This window comes from Emydura macquarii, unplaced genomic scaffold (assembly GCF_026122565.2).
Source record: "Emydura macquarii macquarii isolate MOO-44397 ecotype Brisbane River unplaced genomic scaffold, CSIRO-AGI_Emac_v2 contig_1451, whole genome shotgun sequence".
Lineage (NCBI taxonomy): Eukaryota > Metazoa > Chordata > Testudines > Chelidae > Emydura > Emydura macquarii.
Window position 1 is genome coordinate 21245747 of NW_027131588.1, and position 21134 is coordinate 21266880.

The window sequence follows — 21134 nt, forward strand, 5'->3', positions numbered from 1 at the left end:
GGGCTCTCTCTCATTTGAGGTTCTTGGCCAAGCCGCCAGAGTTCTCCCCACACCCCCACACACACTTAATGTTACAGGGGAAAGACAACACTGAACGGTCAGCCACTGGAGCTAAGGGACGCTGAGTGCATTTGCCAGTGGTAGAATCAAGTGGGTTAAGACGGTGAAAGCCAGGGTGCCTGAGAGGCCTGACTCAGTCAGCTGTGCCCGGGAGTCTCTTGCAAATCAGACCTAAAAAGGCGATGACTGCCTCACACAGGGTACGAAGCCAGAGCATTTTTGACTTTTCCAGGCTGATTTATCGCAGGCCTGTGCTCTTGTGTCATGACTACAGGAATCAGGGCAAATGGTCTTGTAAAGACACCTCGAATAGGCAGAAAATTCAATATTTCTAGGTAGTGCAGTTCAAATAACATTCACCACACCAGACAGAGAATCAGAGAACTGGAAGGGACCTCGAGAGGTCATCTGGTCCAGTCCTCTGCACTCAATTTGTGCTTCATTTGTCTGTTGCCTGACCACCCCACCTGCCAGAGAAGCAGCGGAGCCCCAGAGATCCTTCAGCACACAAATCCCTCTCCATTGCTGGACCCTAGGGCACAGCCGCTCTTAGGAGACTTGAAAGGCGAGCTAGTCCTTAGTGCTGCCCATACATGTTCACCCAGGATTCCCTCGGCAGCCTAAACCCGGTGCTTTTTGTCTGGTTTGTTTAAACAAGCACGGCGGAGGATCAACTGTTGCAGAGCTCCGTGAGTTTCAGTCATGCTAACCTTGGGTTATTGACATGCATTTCGCAGGACTCTTGCCAGAGAGAGAATCAGCTGGAAAACAGCAGGGCCCTTCTCAGGCTCAGCATGGGAGATGCTTTGTCCCCTGTCACGCACAATCAAGGCTGCTTCCTGCTCCTCAACTCCATCCACACTAAGCCCGATTCCCTCCTCCTGTCTGAAGCTAGCAGCTCCATGCTCTCCACATCTCATCGGGCCCGGGCAGCCGAGAGGCTTCTCCGCATTGCTGCCGCTTGCATGGAATTGCCTTTCCATCAGCTCATAAGATCTCTCCTGTCCCCTCTCATAAGGTGGGTGTTTTGTTGTGTCAGCACTGCCACACAGACAAGCTGTTGTCACCCCTATGCCCAGAGGTAGCTGGGTGGCTTCCAGAGGAGGAAAAAAACCAGTGATATGGGATCTGGGTGTTCTCCAAGTGTAACTTGCTTAATGGACACATATACACCAGTCTTGACACGAGATGGTCAAACAGCACGTGGGACAATCTAGTCTCTCAGGAATCTCAGCCCGACACCAACGTCCAGGACTCAGGAAGCAACCCTGCCTCCAGAATTAACTCTGACCACAACCCAAGGTGGAGAACAAACTCTCTAGAGGTATCACACAGCTCCCTCTCCTCAGATCCCTGTGCAACCCCAAACTAAACACCACGGCAAGTCTTGCCAAGAGTCAAAAGTTGCTCACACACTAAGAAAAAGAACTTGGAAGACTGTGTATAACAGCACCAGATGACATCAGCCATAACAATATCTTAAGTCTGGTCCTAGAGTCAGATTCCCAGGCCAGACAGGACCCGTGTGATCATCTAGTCTGATCTCCTAGATACCACAGGCCAGAGACCAGCCCCAGAATAATTCCGAGAGCAGCTCTGTTAGAATCCTATCATCTTAACATTAAATGTAGCTATTTTAAACCAGAAGAGGGTTTTGTGGGGAGGCTGGGAATTTTCTGTGCTTCCTTTTATGACTGGGAGAGAGGAGGGAAGTACTGAGCACACTGAGGCAATGCCATCCTTTAAGGAGCAGGCATCTGCTCTTCTCCTAACAAAGCTGGGCACAGCCTGGAAGGAAGGTCTCTTTCCTAGAGCTGAGCAGCCATTGTTTCACTTGCGAACAGCTGCAGGGCCGCAGGTGATTGCAGATTCTACACTCAAGCATCTTGCTGAACGGCAGGTACAACGCAACTCACCAGTTTTAGCAAATCTCCTGAAGCAAAAAATGTGTCAGTAGTTAAAGTTCTCATCGGCTTGTTATGGGATAAAATAAAATCCTTCCATTGTACAACCACCGACCTAATTCCACCGCTAATGCCCATTTAATGTGCAGCAATTGTCGGGAGCAGGAACAGTGATCACGGCTTATTCTTTCTACTTATGAAAATGACAGATTTGACATTCAGGTGCAATACATCAAATCCAGACTTAGGAAATGCTGGAAATGTTCAGGTTTTCTTGGCAGGCTTTAGGGTGTTTCGTGGCTTCTTTGTTTAAAAAAGAAGCTGTTTTCTGCATTTATTGTGGAGGGGGAAAGGCCCACATGCTCTTCGAAGAGGAGAGTTTCTCCTACACAGCATGTGATGCCCCAGAGGGCATTCCAAATCCCGCTGGAAAACTCTCTGGGAGCAGTCCCAGTCCTACTGACGTCAATGGGAGGTTTGTGTTGATTTTGAGGCAGCCAGGATTTCATCCTCTGTCCACAAGCCTCTTCTTACTCCCCAGAGACGTGCTCAGCGCCTGCGAAACTCAGCTAGTTACATGGGTGCCTGGAAGCCGTCCCATTGCAGCCTGTCTCTGGCAAACTTGGCCCACCGCAACAATTGCTTTTGAGATGCTTTTACACAGGAGTCGATCGTAAAACTTCTCTTGACCACTGTAGAGACAAAACCCTAGCCCAGCAGCCCTTACTCAGGTGTCAATCTGGATTTGAACGGGATTGTTGGAGTAAGGATTACTCATGTGAGAAAAGGGTGTGGGACTGGGCCCTAAATCAACAGCTGACCACAGGGAAGCACTCACCCAGGTCTATTTAGTCTGTGGTTGCTCTGGAAGGTGAAGGGGCGTGATTTATAGCCACCATTTCTGAGAAGCGCTTTGGCTGGTAGGGCCAACCTCCTCCGTCCATGGCTGTCCCCCTAGAGATCAGCGTGACACTGTCAGGAGCTGTGCTGCACTAGCAGACAGACAGCCATTCGTTTATGGATTTCCAGGTTGGAGACGGTCCAGAAATCCAGGATCCGTTTTTTAAATGGTTTCCATGGTCTTTTCTAGAGGTGTCAGTTCTTCATGCTGCAGCCGAGTCTTGGGTCATCGAATTGCTAGCAGGGGTCAAGCAGGAATTCATAGCCATAGTCAAACTGACCTCTGCGCAGAGCCTCTGAAAAACAGCCTGCCAGCCCGGTGAGCCCTTCCCACAACATGGTGAAGTTCTCTAGGTACATCACGGGGGCCATCACCGTCCTTTGAATCACCAGGAGCTGTCCCTGGAAGCAGGCAGGAGACTGCCAGGCTGCACGGACCAATCGTCTGATCTACTGGGGCAGCTCCTGTTTATCTAGGTAACCCACTGAAATGGAAATGAAGAACAATCCATCAGAGTCTGTTGATAGAAGGGGCAAAGGAAGTGAGCTCTCAGACTGCTGATACACATGACTAGAAAGCGTGGTAAGCTGGAGGGGAGACTGAGTAGAATTTCTCAGGACAGCTGGTTGGGAAACAGGCTGTCCTTCCCAAGTCCCAAATCGGAACCAAAAAAAATAAATCAATCAAAATGTTGACATTTACCATGGAACAAAAATTCAGAAAAATCTCATTTCAGAAACATCAAAGTGACCTTACTGAAACATTTCCTCAATGTCAAACAATGTACAACAGTAAATATTACAACTAAAATTTAATATTAAAAAATTACGTTTGAAGGAGTCAAAACAAAGTGCACTGATAAAGTCAGAATGAATCCGAACAAGAAAGTCAAAATGAAATACTCCATTTTGATCAGAATTGTTTCCGTATTTCTGTCAAAAATGCTTTTGAACTCAACGCGTTCCTGTGGAACACTTCACAGATTTGACAAATCAGCAATTTCTAATAGAAAACGTCCGTCAAAAACATTTTGATCAGTTCTGTTTGATAAGTACGGTGGTGGTAGGTGCCATATAGTAACTGAAGATAAATTCTTCAGAGAACTTAAAACTTGGCTCACATGTAGATGAGCTTTCCTTTAACCTGCCCGTTGTCCTGAATGTCTTATTGTGGGGGAAAACCACACGCTCTACTCTTACACAGCAGGAAAGAAAAAGAATTGTGTTGTGTATGGAAACTTGCAGGGAAATCCATCCATTGTATCCATCAGAGTTAGAAAGTTCATGTATTGTTGATCAGATAAAGGGCATAAGGAGCACGTAGGAAATGCAGTAACAATAACTAGCAAACAGCGCCTCTCCTTAGAAAAGGCAAGTTTTAATGCTTTCATTATCTCAGGACAAAAAGCAAGCTACTGGAGTGGGTTTTGTATGGCAGAGACATCTGACTTTCTCAGCAGGCTGGGTGTTCTTTTGTCTGATATCGTGACAAAGCCACAAAGGGATTAATCCCTAGAAAATACCTGTTGAGGATTGACAGCCAGAGAGCATTTCCCTGCCCACCACTCTGAATGGCTTTCAGGGCCTTCCCTTAATTCTTCAGGTACAGAACAGGCTGCAGGTTCTGGCTGCTGCAGCGGGGAGCAGGGGCATTGTCTTACACACCCACCCACCCACCCGTTCGTTCGTTCACGTCCTTCTCTGCTGCGAACAGACCCCAGGCCACCAACTCGGGGCGTGATGGAACGGCCCGTGGCACTAGGCGTGTCGAGACATTTCTTTCACTTCACTGACATAAAGGCCCCGGCACAGACAGCTGCAGCCCTTCCTGCGGGATGTTGAAATTCAGCAGTGGCAGGACCGTCGTGCTGTGGAATCTGTTCGGGTGCTTCCAGCCACCAAACTGATCTTGAACACAATGGTGGCGCATGAGACAGCTGCCGTGACGACCTTTGATCGAAGCAGACACACCAAGAATGGGTTGGATGTCAGCGTGTTGGGGGCAGTGCAGGCTGTTTTTGCTGGTGCCTGGCTAAGCATGGCTGACTAGTGAAGTTACTGTCTGCACGGCATGTCACTAAGCTTGGACTAAGCCTTCTCTGAGATTCTTCCAGCACAGATGAAATCGGTTGTCATCATTTCTACCTCTCAACAGCGGGGAGTCCTATAAGTACAGTGAATAGCATAAACCATTCTTTGCAAAGAGTAGCTAAGGGCTGTAGATTCCACCAGCTTTAAAATATATTCAGTATAACGAACTACAAAGAGTACACTGCATATGAAGAAGGACTAAAAGCTCCCAGGAATGGGATACTTCAGATACATGCTATCATATACACAGCATCAGCATGGCCTTACTGCCGTGGCTGAGATTGGGAAAGAAGCAGCACCTGCTTGTGTTTAAAAGACTCATGTACTGATAAGTGAAACAGCGGGGTTAGCCGCCGCCTGGCCACAGTGGGGTGGTTGTCACAGCCATATGGAAAACCAGCCGAGACAGATGCAGCCAGATGTTCTGGAATTGCCTTTTAGAACGAGGTACTTTCAGGGCAGGTTCAGTTGCCAACCCCTATTCCTTCTCGCTGCTCAGGTTAGCAGGGGCTAGGTTTGCTTGGTTCACTCCATAGCTGCTGGAAATAGGGTCCTTGAAGTGGTTTCCATCACATGCAGGGTTTACAGTTTGGTTCAGTGGCTTCCAGCATCCCCACTATAAAAATTGTTCCAGTACATTTAAAATGAACATAAAATTATCTCACATTCACCATCATTTTAGAAGCCAGGGATGTTCAAATTACTAAGAGGTACCACAGAGCGTGCTCATGGGCAGTTTTCCTCCTCCTTCTGCCACCACCATTATTTTATCATCGTGACTCCATACATATCTGACAAGCCAAACCCCAGGCATGGAGACTATTACTCAGCCAGGTGTTTATAGTTGACTACTTCCCAATGGATTCAGATCAGCAGAAAGTGTATTTGTTCTGTAATAGGATTAACTTTAGCAAAACATTTCACAGAACATTTCAGGCAATAGACAAACAAAACAGCTTTCATAGACTGTCACATGTACCCTGTCAAACTTGAGACGTATGAAAGGTAATGTCAAAAGTAAGTTAAAGGCGTATAAAAATACAAATGAGGAATAATTACATTCCTCCTTAACTTAAGCACCAAATTTCAGTTTGACCCAGAGCTTTCTGCTTTAGGGACACTGGATGGCAGGGAGGACTGGGCCAAAAAAAATCTGATGAGGTTCAACAAGGACAAGTGCAGAGTCCTGCTCTTAGGTCGCAAGAATCCCATGCAGTGCTACAGACTGGGGACCGACTGGCTACAGACTACAGACTGGGGACCGACTGGCTAGGCAGCAGTTCTGCAGGACCTGGCGGTTACAGAGGGCAAGAGGCTGGATATGAGTCAGCAGTGTGCTCTTATTGCCAAGAAGTCTAACGGCATATTGGGCTGCATTAGTAGGAGCATTGCCAGCAGATCGAGGGAAGTGGTTATTATCCTCTATTTGGCACTGGTGAGGCCACATTTGGAGTATTGTGTCCAGTTTTGGGTCCCCCACTACAAAAAGGATGTGGACAAATTGGAGAGAGTCCAGCGGAGGGCAACAAAAATGATTAAGGGGCTGGGGCACATGACTTATGAGGAGAGGCTGAGGGAACTGGGCTTATTTAGTCTACAGATGAGAAGAATGAGGGGGGGGATCTGATAGCAGCCTTCAACTACCTGAAGGTGGGTTCCAGGGAGGATGGAGATCTAATGATCCCATAATTGGGACCCTTCTTTCAGATGAAGCCAGGGTTACCTCTCACACAGAGGATACCTCTCTCCAGGGGAGGGGAGCTCAGTTATTAGGAAGAGACAGGTAATAATAATGGGGGATTGGATCTTTAGAAATATAGATAGCTGGGTTTGTGATGACCAGGGAAACCACATAGTGAATTGCTCGCTGGGTAGGAAGGCAAAAAGGCATCCTTTAAAAATTAAAAGTCAAATCCTACTGAGAAAAATAGAAAGGAACATAAACTCTGGCAAGTAAACTGTAAAAGTATAACTAGGCAGGCCACAAAAGAATTTGAAGAGCAACTATCAAGAGACACAAAAGCTAACAGCAATTTTTAATTGTTTTAATTACATCAGAAGTAGGAAACCTGCCAAACAATAGTTGGGCCACAGGACAATCACAGGGCTAAGGGAGCACTCAAGGAAGACAAGACCATTATGGAAAAGCTAAATGAATTCTTCGCATTTGTCTTCACTGCAGAGGATGTGAAAGAGATTTCCACACCATTCTTGTTTAGATGACAAATCTGAGGAACTGTACAAGATTGAGGTGTCAATAGAGGAAGTTTGGGAACAAATCAGTAAATTTAAACAGAAATCAATCACCAGGACCAGATTGTATTCACTGAAGAGTTCTGAAGGAACTCTTATGAAATTGCAGAACTACTAAGTGTGGTATGCAATCTATTGCTTAAATCAGCCTCTGTACCAGATAACTGGAGGCTAGCTAATGTAATGCAGATACTTTTAATAAGGCTCCAGAAGCAATCCTGGCAATATTAGGCCAATAAACCTAACTTCAATGCCAGGCAAATTATTTGAAAATATAGTAAAGAACAGAATTTATCTAGAAAAAGGGATAAAAACCTGAGGTAACTAAGTTTGCAAATGACACAAAATTACTCCAGATAGTTAAATCCAAAGCAGACTGAAGAGTTACAAAGGAATCTCACAAAAGCTGGATGACTGGGGAACAAAATGGCAGATGAAACTCAATGTTGATAAATGCAAAGTCATGCACATTGGAAAACATTATACCAACTATACATATAAAATGATGGGGTCTAAGTTAGTTGTTACCACTCAAGAAAGTTCTTGGAGTCATTGTGGATAGTTCTCTGAAAACATCCACTCCGTGTGCAGCAGTGGTCAAAAAAGGTAACAATGTTAGGAACCATTAGGAAAGGGATAGAGAAGACACAAAATATTATAAGGCCAATATAGAAGTCTCTGGCACGCCCGTGCCTTGAATACTGCCTGCAGTTCTGGTCTCCCCCATCTCAAAAAGATATATTAAAAATGGACAACATACAGAAAAGGGCAACAAAAATTATTAGGGATATGGAACAACTTCCATATGAGGAGAGATTCAAAAGACTGGGACTGTTCAGATTGGAAGAGATACAACTAAGGGGGATATGACAGAGGGCTATAAAATCATGACTGGCGTGGAGAAAGTGAATAAGGAAGTGTTACTTACTGCTTCACAGAACGCAAGAACCAGGGGTCACTCAATGAAGTTAACAGGCAGCAAGTTTAAAACAAACAAAAGGAAGCACTTCATCACACAACGCACAGTCAACCTGTGGAACTCGTTGCCAGGGGATGTTGTGAAGGCCAAGAATATAACTGGGTTAAAAAAGGAATAAGTTCATGGAGGCTCGGTTCATCAATGGCTGTAGCTAACGTGGTCAGGGGTGAAACCCCATGCTCTCGGTGTCCCTACGCCTCTGGCCACCAGAAGCTGGGACTGGACAACAGGGGATGGATCACTCAAAACTGCCTGTTCTGTTCATTCCTTCAGACAGTGGCAGGTGCTAGATGCTTCAGAAGACAAGATATGGGGCTAGGTTGACCAGTGGTCTGACCCAGTGTGACTGTTCTTATGTTCCCCCCGCACAAAAAAAAAAACAAAAAAACCACAGAAAAAAAATAGCAGCATAGACTTCTAGAGTTTAAGGCAACCAGGAAGAACAAGATCATGTAGTCTGACCTCCTGTACAGGCCAGGCCACCTATACCTCCAAGTACCCGCACACTAAACCCAACAATGGAAGTTGCAGACCACAGGAGACTAAGCTATTATGTGCCATAGGCTGAGAACAGGAGGTACCAACATGCACTAAAGCCCAAGGCCCCCCCAATAACAGGACCCTGATTATGTGAGACATACCCAGATAATCCCAGCAAGTGACCCACACCCACATGCTGCAGAGGAAGGAACAACTCCATGGTCACCGCTGATCTGGCCTGCGGGAAAATTCCTGCCCAAATCCACAGGTTGCGATCAGTTTGGTTCTTGCTCACAACCCCCGAGCCTACCAGCCAACGCTCGATGCCACCTCAGAGCCCTGGCCCATCCTGCCCAGTGTCCCATCTCCAGCATGGCCGATCCTTGATGCTTCAGAGGAAGGAGACAATCACTCAATAAAAATAAACTTCAACATACATTTTTTGGGTGGGGGATCCCTTCCTGGCTCCTGTAGGTATCCAGCTGAAACTCTGAAGCATGAGATTTTAGGAACATCAGCATGTCCAGAAGGTTGCTAGATCTGGATTTTTATACCCGAAGAAAGGAGACACATTTCAGCATCACAGGGCAGTCGCCTCCTTTCCTTGTCAAAAGGGACTCTAGGCAAAGGTCCTCTGCTGATTCAATTGCAGCAGAAAGGCATAGGGAGAGAGTCTGCTTAACATTATAGCCTCTGTTACCCAGGGTTCCCTAAACCAAAGATCTCAGTAAATTTACTCTCTGCAAGGCGGTGTCAGGAAATAAATCAATGGAGATGCAGCACGTCTGTCTGCTAGATGGTTGGCATAAATCACACAAAGGCTTTCACTTAAAGCCTTTACTTTATTAGTCTCCAGGCACTCTCCCAAGAATGCCTTCACTCAAAGTCTGTTTTATTTGGTCTCAAGCATATACAAGCACAATAGGTTATAGAGCACCCCCAAATAATAGTTACCCATGGTCTGGAGGGGTCTTGAGTGGTCAAAGAACCAGGTTCAAGTGGCCAGCTATCAGCCTGTCATTAGGGATTCCAAGAAATGTCCAGAAGGTCAAATCCAAATTCCTCAGATCTGTCTACCCCTTTTATGTTAATAACTGCTACAATTACATCAACAGCATGTCAGTCAAAGAAAACCCATTAAGCACGCACTTTTAAGCCGTTAGTTTATACGGATGTGTTTTTGTAGTCTGCAGTCTCACAGGCCCTGACACTGACACGGACCCACACAGAGTCAAATATAGATAGACTTCCTGTTTCTCCAAAACCACACCTACTTCAGCAGTTTGAAAGAAGCAAGACAGGACGGTGCAGGATCATGCTCAAGTCTTGTGGCCACTCCCCCCTCCATTCCTGGCCTGCCTCACTGTGCTAAGGCTGGTACAAAGGCCTTGCAGGTGCTTTTGGCAATAGGCATAAGAAGTGATATTCCAGTACTGGCAGTGGCGTAGGCATTCTGCTGGGCTGCCAATGTCTCCCCTAACACCTGTGCAGCCCCAAATCCAGCCCAGGGTTGTCTGTTGTGCCTTGGAAAAGGAGAAGTAGGAGCAGAGAGGTTATTTTATCTCTGTGTGTGGCACTAGTGTGATCACTGCTGGAATACTCTGCCCAGTTCTGATGCCCCTAGTTCAAGAAAGAAGTTGATAAACTGGGGAGGGTTCAGAGAAGAGCCACGAGAATGATTAATAGATTAGAAAACCTGCCTTAGAATGACAGAGTCAAGGAGCTCAATCTGTCTAGGTTAACAAAGAGAAGCTGAAAGGGTGGTGATCACAGTCTGTCAGTACCTACGTGGGGAACTGAAAAGTGATATCATCAGAGGCTCTTCAATCTAGCTGACAAAGGTCCAGCCACTGGATCACGTTAGCAGTTGAAGGGAGACAAATTCAGACTAGAAATAAGGTACACCTTTTATCAGTGAGGACATTGGAACATTTTGCCAAGGACTGTGGTGGATTCTCCATCACTGGAAATGTTATAATCAAGACTGGAAACTTTTTCTAAAAGCTGTTCTCAAGTTCCAACAGGAATTAATTCAGGGCAGTTCTCTAGCCTGTATCATACAGGTTAGATTAGATGATCCCAGTGGTCTCTTCTGGCCTTGTCATCTATGAAGCCATATGAACCTCAGCGCCAAACACTTGCTCATCTAGGGTTTGATCCTGCTCTCCTCTGAGGCAATGGGGGGAAAATACTCTCCATTGATTGATGCAGGATCACATCCCAACACAGCTACAGTTCAGAGCCAAAGAGTATAAAAAGGGAGGTAAGCTGAGTCTGCCCCTTTCCCTAAACTCCATATTTCTTGTTAATAGGCAAGAGTATCACTCCAGCCTCTACATGGAGAAAGGCACAGTGCATGGTGTCACTGAAAATCAGAGCCCTTTCAGCCATGAGAAGGTAAATTCTCAGAGCCCTTTCATTCTCTGCTGGAGAAGTTATTTCGCTCAGGGGCACGGATGAATGATCTGCTATAAATTACAGTTCAACTCCAAATAGCATAAGCAGCAGATAATATTCCTCATGTGCGTATCTCTGCACACTGTGGGTGACAGGGACGTCCCTAGGCATGTTGGTGCCAAGGCAATGATAGGAGCTAGTATCCAACCTCCCAAATGTGTCCCAGAATCCTTAGCACTGCCTGCAGTCATGCTATAATGCAGATGCTGCAGCACCCAGCAGACAGGGTCAAAGGATTCTGAAATACCTGTATGCAGGGTCACCAACTTTTGTGATTTTATTCTGAGTCTCATTATATATATATATATATATTTTTTTGCTTTTGTTCTTTTTCAATCCCCAGGTCCTGGAGCCATGTGATCATGTGAATTCTCAGCTTTCACTTAAAAAGAAAAAAAGCTTTTCACAGAGCAAAGCTTGAAAACCTGCACCCTAAAGGTTAGAAAATGGAAGAAATAAAAAGAACCAAACTTTCTTTAAAAAAAAAAAATCTCATGAGTTTTAAGCTCGACTCCTGATTTTTGAATGCTTGGGATTGGCAATGCTGTGGGTAATCTCTTTATCAAGGGAAAAGGTAGATATTGAATGTTGTATCTGCATGTATATGGTCTATTCAGGAGAGGCCCTAATCTGGAATGTGGTACCCTAGGTGACCACTTCCATTGCCTATTACTGATCCCAAGTCTGATGGGAAATGGACCCTCTGCATCCCAAACACAACGTTACCTCTTCAGGTCTATCCTAGCATTTCAGAGACATGCAGGGTATGTCAGGAGATAGACAGACGCGCACTAGTTCTGCTCCAGCTAAAAATAGCAGTGGCCACAGCAGCATGGCAGTGGCACATAATAGCCGCCTGAGCACAGTCCTGCCCACCCCCTTGGTACGTGCTCGGCTCCTTGCCACGATAGTTCTTGGTAGCTTTTTAAAATGGATGCACTGATGACCCACGGCTTTAGCTGCCCAAGAGGCTGAACCTAGCCCAAAGACCTCATTCGTTAGTCAAAAGCAGAATCTAGCTCCTCCGAGACGGCCTCTGCGGGGTGACCCTGCTGGGGACAAGCAAAAACCACTTGCCACACAGGGAAAGGATGCAAAATTCATCATGCACATCACCCTAAAACGCAGAGCTCAGATACGGCACTTCAGTGTGCTCATTGATAGGGGTCTCTGAGGAGACGGGGGCTTGCAGTGAATCTCCCTAACTCTGCAGTGCACGGGACTCAATCAATTAGTGACCCATTGGTAATGGAAAAAAATCTCAAATGCTTAGCAGTGGCTCTCAGCCTCTCTTGTTGATAGAGCAGATCAAACCTCATTGCTTTTTTTAAAATCACACTATATTTGTAGGAGCCAATAAAGAATTAATACCAGAAGAGGCTGGTTCCATTTTGCCTGAGTTCATCCCCTGTGGAAACCGTATTTTGCTTCTCTGTTAAAATCAAATCTTCTGATAGCCAATATAAGGTCCTGATTCACCTTCCACTTGCCTGTGTGAAAACAGGAGTCACACCTGTGTAAACCTTGTGTGAGAGGAACACAAGGACCTACATCTGCTGCGTTAATCTCATCAACGGCCTGTCTGGCAGAAAGCTCTTGTCCTAGATATACACGAAGGAAGCACTTATGCCCTTGTGAAATACTTGCCTTAACAAATGCAGCTGAAATCCCCCCAGCCGGCATAGCCTCTGCAGCTTTCACGTACCTGTTTATTACACAGTGGCCTGGCATCCTTTGGAGGCTCAAATTGTATGTCAGTGAGAAAAACCAGTTTGCTCGAATGCTTGCAGCAGAACGCAGCGTTCCGTGCCACTGCACTTGTATGGAGTCAGTCAGACTTAACTAAGTACACAAAGAAGTGGATCCCGCATTTCAGCAGCTGAAACCAGTGGGCAAGAGAAAAATGTAGGTGCAGCAATTCCCCCCCCTTCAACTCTTCCTAATTAAGTCTAAAAAATGTCTGTCAGACGAGCCCAGCCCCACCTTTCTGCACCCAGTCAGGACACGTATTTGTCAAGAGAACCCAGTGCAGATTTCGCCCTATTGATGATAAACTCCGGTTATAAATGGAAATTAAACAACATAAATAGCCAACGATGTAGAGGATTTAAGGAAGGTCTCATCAACCAGACACGTGCAGACCATGCCATCTGTATTGTGATCCCATGGGCGGTTACTTAGAGAGCCAATGTTAGTTCGTGTCCACATTCTGCAAGATGAAATATGTGAGCCGGGCTTCCTTTGCATGGCAACTCTGACCTTCACAGCGCGGGGTGGGACTACAGAAAGCAAACATGGACGCTGCATGGCAGGCTCTGGGCCTGATCCTAAGATGATGCAAATCAGCAAGCTCCGTTATCACCGTAGCCAGCTCCATCTAGCTCAGCTGAGGATCTGGCCCTGCATTTTCTCTAAGCAGCTTCCAGATCAAATTTGCTCAAAATCTGAGATTACAAGTGAAAAAAAAGAGGGTAGCCTACATTTTCTAAAGTGGCTAATGAAAGTTTGGGTGCTGCACGTAACACCTTCCACAGGCCTGCTTTTCAGGGTGGGGGGAGATGAGCAGCATTTCTGAAACATCAGGCACCTTTCAAATATCTCAAGGCGGGCACCCCAAAAATCACTTGTTGCATTGAAGGATTTCTCAGTCACATTCCACACGCCCAGAAAGCCTGCATCCACTGCAAAAGCCAGAGATAGCAGAGGGACTAGTGGAGTAATTGGCCTAAGAAGACGCTCTCATATGGACTGTGAATAAACCCTTTTGTTCCACTAACAAAGGCTAGCCTACCTCACTGCCCTTGGGCTGGACTTGAGTGAAAAAGTCATTCAATGGATAGCTATATTCAAACATGGAAAGGGAGAGGGCTAGAGACAAATTCTGCTGAACCTTCGGGCATTTGGGGGTGTTGCTAGGACAAAATGTGGCAGTTTGTCCCCCTCTGCACTGAGATGGAGCCCACTGGTTAAAACAGAAGTGACTGCAGAACAGACACATTCTTCCACTTACCTTGCACATCGTCCAGTAGATTGTTCAGGTGGTGCCAGGAGAGTGGGTTGTAGGTAGCCAGACCTAGTGGTCAGAGTCCAAATGCCAGAGTCAAGGGTGAAGACAGAGTCAGAGTCAAGGGTCAGAAGCGGATCCCCTAGAGCCAGGGATGGCAGAAGTAGGGCTGACAACAAGGCTGGGTGCAGGGCAGACTCCAGACTGGGGCAGGGCTTGGCGGGAGGCAAAGACTCCACAGCCATGTGGGCTGAGCTGCCCCTGCAGCTGCTGGGCCGAGGAGCAAATCACTCTCTGCCTTAGCCCATCGGGTGGTTTTGCTGCAGCCCAGGTGCGCTCATTGGCTGTCTGGGCAGGCCCAGCTGCAGGCCCAGCTGCAGGCCCTTATGCCTGACCCTGGGCTCTGCCCCACGCTGGCGGCCAGTGACTTCTTTGCAGAAGGGGAGCTCTCCAGTGGCAGAGCTGATGCCTCTGCCCCAGCAGCCTAGGGGATCTGTTGGGGAGGAGAAGCTGCCAACAGTGCTTTGCAGAAAGTCCGTTAGAGACCACCGCCCCGACAAGTGACTTAAAGCCACCCCCGCACCCTGACTCCTGCTGGGACCGGCATAGACCAGCCCGGGGGATCTGAAGCCATGACCAGCTGCTTGACATCACCCACCCTACACCCCACATGCCAAGCGGGGCTCAGACACAGGGGGAATCTCGCCCCCACGTCTGCAGCCCTTGGACAAAGCTGCCACGGGCTCCCTGGTGGGTGTCACTGTCCCTTAATAGGCACAGCAGGCTGACCCCCCAAGAACTGCACGGTCTGGGCCCAATCCTGCCACCCCTACTAACTGTACTCCAGCCCCCTCTGGCTCCTCCAGTCAGGGGGCAGGCTGGGGCCAGGCCAGTCTGTGGCATGGCTGAGAACTGCTTCAGGGGCCATTCTGCCAGCTGGGGATTATCACGGGGCCACTCAGGGATTCCCCTACTCCAGGGAACACACAACCGCCCCTTAGGGCCGCTGACTGGCTGCGAGGGCAGCTTTACCACGTCATGAATGTGAACGGAGGTTTTACACGGGTTCTTTTGCTAACGTCAATGTTGATGTGCTCCAAGATCTGAGCCTGGCTCCCACAGACCGGATGGGAGCAGGAGGTGCACGGCGCTTTGGAAACGCAGGCAACTTATTCCGGTGCCTACGTCTGGCTTTAAAGACCTAACCTGCATTTTGCAAATCTTGGCTAAATTGTTGCTGTGAGCTAATTATGCATGAGCCATTTCAGCCAAAAGTAGTTAAGTTTATAAGCCAGTTAAAGGCAGCTGAAAATAGAAGAGTAGAATGCAAGGGCCATTTTAAATATACATTAGTGGACGTGGTGCTAAATTATCAGGCTTGAGCTATTCTCATTCCCTGTACTGTAACCCTGAGCTAAGTATCAAAACAAACGGGTAGCAGGCATGATTGTTCTCACGCCGTCCCTGCTCCAGGAACACGGCGCGCCTGTTAGACTTTTGTTCTGCGGGTCTGTTTCAGTGACTCCAAGTGTTGTTAGTGTGTATGGTTTAGCAAAGTAAATAACTCCAATTGCTCTATAGCCAGCCGGCCGGCCGGGATGCTGCAGAGAAACCATCATCCTGGCCGGGCTCCTCCCAGGGCAGAGAGGACATCCCTGCAGTGTTGCTAGCACAGAGCGGGTCTAAAAAAGTATTCTTAGCTCCAAGCTCAGCGAAGTGAACCAGAAAAGCGAAGCAGTGAGGCAAACAGGGCTGAAGCAGGATCTAAGCCACGCAGCACAGACAGGTTCCGAAGTTCTGTCCGTCTATGGATGTTGTGACAAGAGACCCAGCTGAACACGACACAGATACTTTGCAGAGCCTGAGCAGGGGTTAGAAGCAAATGCCATCCACTGTTCTCTTCTCCTCCCTCTTTCCCAGGCTCCAGACTCCTTCCCTCTCTTGTCACCTCACTTATCTAGTTCTCTGCTTTATTAATATTGTTTGTTCTGAAAAGCGTCTGTCCATCCAGCCGGCCTTCTACTGGCTAGCCGGAGTCAATCCACGCCTGTCCGGTGCTACCTCATGGCCCAGTTCGGGGCTCTGCCTCCTGGCTCCTTTGTGCCACGCGTGTGGCATACAGAGGCCAGTGAGCAGCCGAATCCTGTCAGGCAGGAATGCCCCAGGCCAGGAGACCTATCCCAGCCCTGTCCCCCCAGCATGGGGGCAGGAGGGCGTGCCAGGCCACAGCTAGCTGGCTATTCTGGGCTGCTGGAGCATCGCATTGGAGGCGGTGGGGATGGGAAGCCGCAATGTCTACAGCAACCCCCGGAGCTCTTCTCACTAACAGGAAGGGCCCAGCTGATCCCAGAATTGGATCTTTGTCTGCACTGCCATTGACGCACAGCTCAGAATCGGGCCCAGCCCTCCCAGACCAGGAGAAGCAGTACTAAGTTTGCCCCCGAGGGTGGCCAAGGGAGATCCCAGCGAAGGTAGGCCGGGCTTTTGGATTGCTAATGACTACAGCACGTTAAGGAAGATCGGTTCTGATATTAAAAGCTTCAAGCTCCTGACTGAGTGTGTCTCTATGACACGGAGGAGCTGGGTGGGACCATCCTTCCATTTCACAGGAACTGTCCAGCTGGTATCTCCCACCCACAAACAGCACGGCTGGGCATTGCACAGGAGTGTGAGATTGGTATGTTGAGAGGGAGCCGGGGGGGGGGGGGGGGGGGGGGGGGGGAAAGAGCCAAGAAACGATGCCCGCCTGGGTCCTGGCATTGGGAAGCCTGATGAAATAGGCCCCTTACTTGCTTGAAGCTGGCCTGATCGTGAGGATGAATGATGTGATTTGAGCCTCTAACGTTACTGTCTCTTGGTACAACTCATATTACTTACGTAGGGGCGGCCCGGCTGGCCTATGTGCTACGCTGGTGGATGTCGGATTATGCAGTATGTGGTTGGTTTGGTTTTTTTTATCAAATCTAAATTAGAAAAGGAAAATGACTCTTTTACCACCCAGCAGTTACCCTCGCTGGAACAACACCCAGGTGTTAGACATCCAAGATGCCGATCCTCTGTCTGAGATGCCCGGCTGGCAAGCCGTGCTCACAGTTACCCTGATGCCCGCATTTGGGGTCAGGAAGGAAATTCCCCCAGGTAGATTGGCAGGGATCTCGGGGGAGGGGGGGCATCTTGTTTCCTCTGTTCTCTTCCTGTGGCTCACAACAGTTGGACTCCGAAGGCCTGAAATGCTGTGGTTTACTTGACGTGGCTGGGCTTAGCATAAGGGTATCTGGTGGGATTCTCTGGCCTGTGCAGCCATGGAACAGAGGTACCCACTGCCACACCTGCTCCTCGTCACTTTTGCCTCCTCACTTTCCCAGGGCCGGATTCAGAACTGCTGGTGCAGGGATGTGTAAATTATACCTCCCTGCCCCAGCTTCGCCTGCCACACCCCCGCGGTTAAACACCGCCTGCCCTCCTTCCACACTTCCACCAGAGGGATCTACTCCAATTGCTGCCAGCAATGTGCTGCCCGGGCTTTAACAGGATGTGTCTCTGAAGCAGTGGTCCTCAACCTATTTACCATGCTGGGCTGCATATGCAGCTCTCTCTGTGTTATGTGGGCCGCCTCCACACAATAGATATGCTACCTGTATGGTCCTGAGACTGTCACATAGGCCGTATCTGGGTGCTGACTGGGCCGCAGATTGAGAACCACTGCTCTAAAGCATTTCCCAAGCCTGCTCTGAACCTTGGCCCCACGCCATGGGGGTTCCTAGCACAAAGGGGCGGGGATGGGGAACATATCTGGGAACTTTTTCAGCTTTACACAAACACTTTCTCAGAACCGAGGGAGTAGGCGGCCCCACTCGGCCAGCACATTGACACTACTGGTTCCAAGCACTTGCTGAAATTAAAGATGGCCCGCGGAGACGCTGGTTAGCCACAGGTTTGGGTTTGAATCCGAGGCTCAGTCAGGGCTGTTCGCGTGAGATTAGACCCAAAATGGCAGAAATCACAACAGCTCAGCTGATCTTGCCTGACTTCCTTCACCTTGATTGATGTAAATCTCCCACAGCTGGCAATACCCATAAGATTTGTACCACCTTGGGCAACAGACTCATGAGAACAGCTTTTCCTCTGAGAGCGGAGCCAAACCCAAACTGGGAGAACTGCCCTTGTGCTGGATCTGACTCAGAACCAGGACAGTAAGTGAAGACTCGGACCCAAGGCTCTGAATCACACATGCAGTTCCCGGCCCGACATTCCAAGCTGTTCAGATTTGAGGCTCTGGCCTCCCTCTGCTGGAAATATTTATACTTTCTATCTGAATTGATAGTCAAATATGAAGAGTGTCTGCAGGAGGGGAAGATCTGGGGCAGGAAAAATGGACTCATCTGCTGCTGGCTGGGCCATTCTAAAGGCAAACTCTTTGCTCTGCACCTGTATTTTTATGAGTCCCAGGGATGAGACATCCCAGCGAGGGTGTCTGAGCAGGATCCAGAGAGGAGGGCTAGAGGCAGGGAAAAATCTCTCCAATCCTTCCTTTCCATTGGGCAGCAGAATTCTAGCAAATGTCTCCCAAGAGCCTCCGTCATTAAGCAGAGACCACAGGCTTCCCTACCCTGTCTGCGGGCAGCATTGACTGCCTGAAGGGGAGATGGCAGCCGCTGTATGCCACGGCAACCTCCATCTGGGGGAGGGCAGTGCCAGGGGCTGGAGAAGCCCTATGTGGAAATCTAGCCCACTGTCTGTATAGACACACTCAGCGCAGGGCTGGCTCAGAAGCATACCGGAGATGGGTAACTCCTATCCCTTTCCTCACATGGCAATTATTGAGTCCTTTCTGATGGAGCGTCGTTTCAATACCCCCTCCCCCAACACATAGAGAGCCTCTACCAGGGACACAGCAGTTTGAACAGAGTGGGGCCCTCGCCACACAGCCTCGGCTTCACCAGGGCGCTCCCGTGATGGCAGGAGTGTCTGAGGAGCAGCTTGCTATCAGTAAAACTACTTGGCTTTTGCCAATTTGCAAAGTCTGCCATAGTTGCAGTTGCATGGCCTGAGGTCAAAGAGCTCTCTGCAGGAAACCTGCCATGGGGAGGTCTGACTCCAGTGCCGTGTGCTTAGCGCCTTTGGGTTACAGCTGTACTGTCTCCATGAGAACGACGTGCTCCCAAGCGAATGGTTCCCCATCTGGTTCAGTGTGTGGACCCCTTCTTCAAAGGCAGATCCTCCTGTGGATCGTATCACCATCGGTGGACTTGATTGCCACATGTGGAAACCGGCCAGTTTCTGGAACCACTTCCAATGACAAATATAGGGAAGGCTTTCTGGTAACACACTGTGGCACGTGGTGGAAGGCAAGGTGTAACGGTACTAGCATGTTATGGGAAATATGGCAGAATGGTTTAACAGCCATTTAAAAAAACTCTGTCCTGTCCATCACGGAGAAAACTGGGGTGAAATAAAAACTTGAAGTTTCTTAAGAACTCTTCAAAGGGACAGAAAACATACTTAACAGCTCGTTGGTGTTTATAGATACGTTCACATGAATTCAGCTAGAGACTGAATCTTGCAAATCTTCCCAGAGAATTGACAAACATTTATGCAGATCTGGGAGAAAAAATCTGCAAATGTATAAAACTGTCCGACAAGATGCAATAGAGTAAATGCCTTTGATTGACACCGATTGCTCTGCCACTGGCATTCCTGTGGCCATCTGATTTCCTCTTGGCTTGCTGACATTGGCCAGGGGTGCAGGGATCTTTGGTACCTGAGAGGAGAACACAGTCCCCAGTTGCCAGGATACGTAAGTCCATTTTCACCAGGCCAGTTCCAAACACCTCATGAACCCGGAGAGTAAACAGACCCCAGGAAAATGGCCAGAGCTGAAGGACTTTCCCAATCAAACGGAGGCATGTGGCTATCCTACTCTCTGGAGTTCAGCTCTCCCCAGCCTCACTGCTACACTGGCCCAGGGTGGCCTTCACCAAAGCCTGGCTGACACGACACTGGATGATCAACTGATTCTTTCCCATTTCTTTGCAAAATTCCCGAGAAGGCAAACACCGGAAGTGACTCCTTACACACACCGTCTTTCACACCTCTGCTGTAGTGCCCTCGGCATAAAAGAAGAGCCCAGCTGGACTGCAGGGAGATGGTTGTTGATTAAAAAAAAAGGGTGGGGTTTTTCTCCTACAGCACTGTGAGAGCAAGCGCCAGGGCAGCCATCAGCCGGGCTCAAACAGGTTGACTGAGGCACTAGCAGAATCTCGTATTAAGCCGGTTAATTCTGTTGGATCGAATTCTCTATTAAAAAAAAAAAAAAGAATATTGGCCCAGGGCACCTAGGCTTCCCTTTACAGCTTCCATGCCGCTGATAATCTCTTTCAAACCCTGCGTGACTTTCTCCAGCTATCTGATCTTATAAACTGCTCATTCGTCACTGCTTTTCGTTAGCTAGTTAGTGAGATGAGAACCTGGTAGCATCCCCGTGTAGCATTCTTGGCTGGTGCAGAACTGGCAGAGAGGCTCCTGTTCCCTGCTGCCCCTGTGTTGCCCTTATACTCACCTGCTCTTTCATTCAGTCCCTTGTGGGTTCTCAGCGGCTGGCACCAGTCGAAACAGCTGGGGATCGGCCTGGCTCAGTAGATTGCCAGGCTAAGCCATGCACCACCTCCCTGCCATTCGTGCACCTGCATGGCGTGCTCCTCAGCTGCAGACAAGGCTGGCCCGGCATGTCAACGCAGGGATACAGCACACGGGCCAAGACGTGGCACTGCGCAGGGGGCAGTGTGTCGCCTGCCCCCATAGCACAGCCAGCTTGCTCTGTAGGGATGTGCAGAAGGAAGCAAGGCCATGACTCCACCTCCCCAGACTCCTCCTTCATGCACCCTGAGGGTGATTCCCTATGCTTCCCCAAACATGGGAACTCAGCAGAGGGTGGGAGGGACCACTTGAGTTCCCCCCACCCTCCACTCCATAAGAAGGCCTGTCTCACTCTGGCCAGGATGGGGCA

General features: G+C 48.6%; 1 long non-coding RNA gene across 1 annotated transcript in view; it reads right to left on the reverse strand.

The window, feature by feature from the left end:
* The window catches only part of LOC137156579 (uncharacterized), a 33849-nt gene extending 19457 nt beyond the window's left edge, over window positions 1-14392 (reverse strand). The window contains exon 1 of the long non-coding RNA XR_010920829.1: window positions 14135-14392. This is a non-coding gene — a long non-coding RNA (uncharacterized lncRNA). The remainder of the gene's footprint in view (window positions 1-14134) is intronic.
* Between the last annotated feature and the right edge of the window lie 6742 nt (window positions 14393-21134).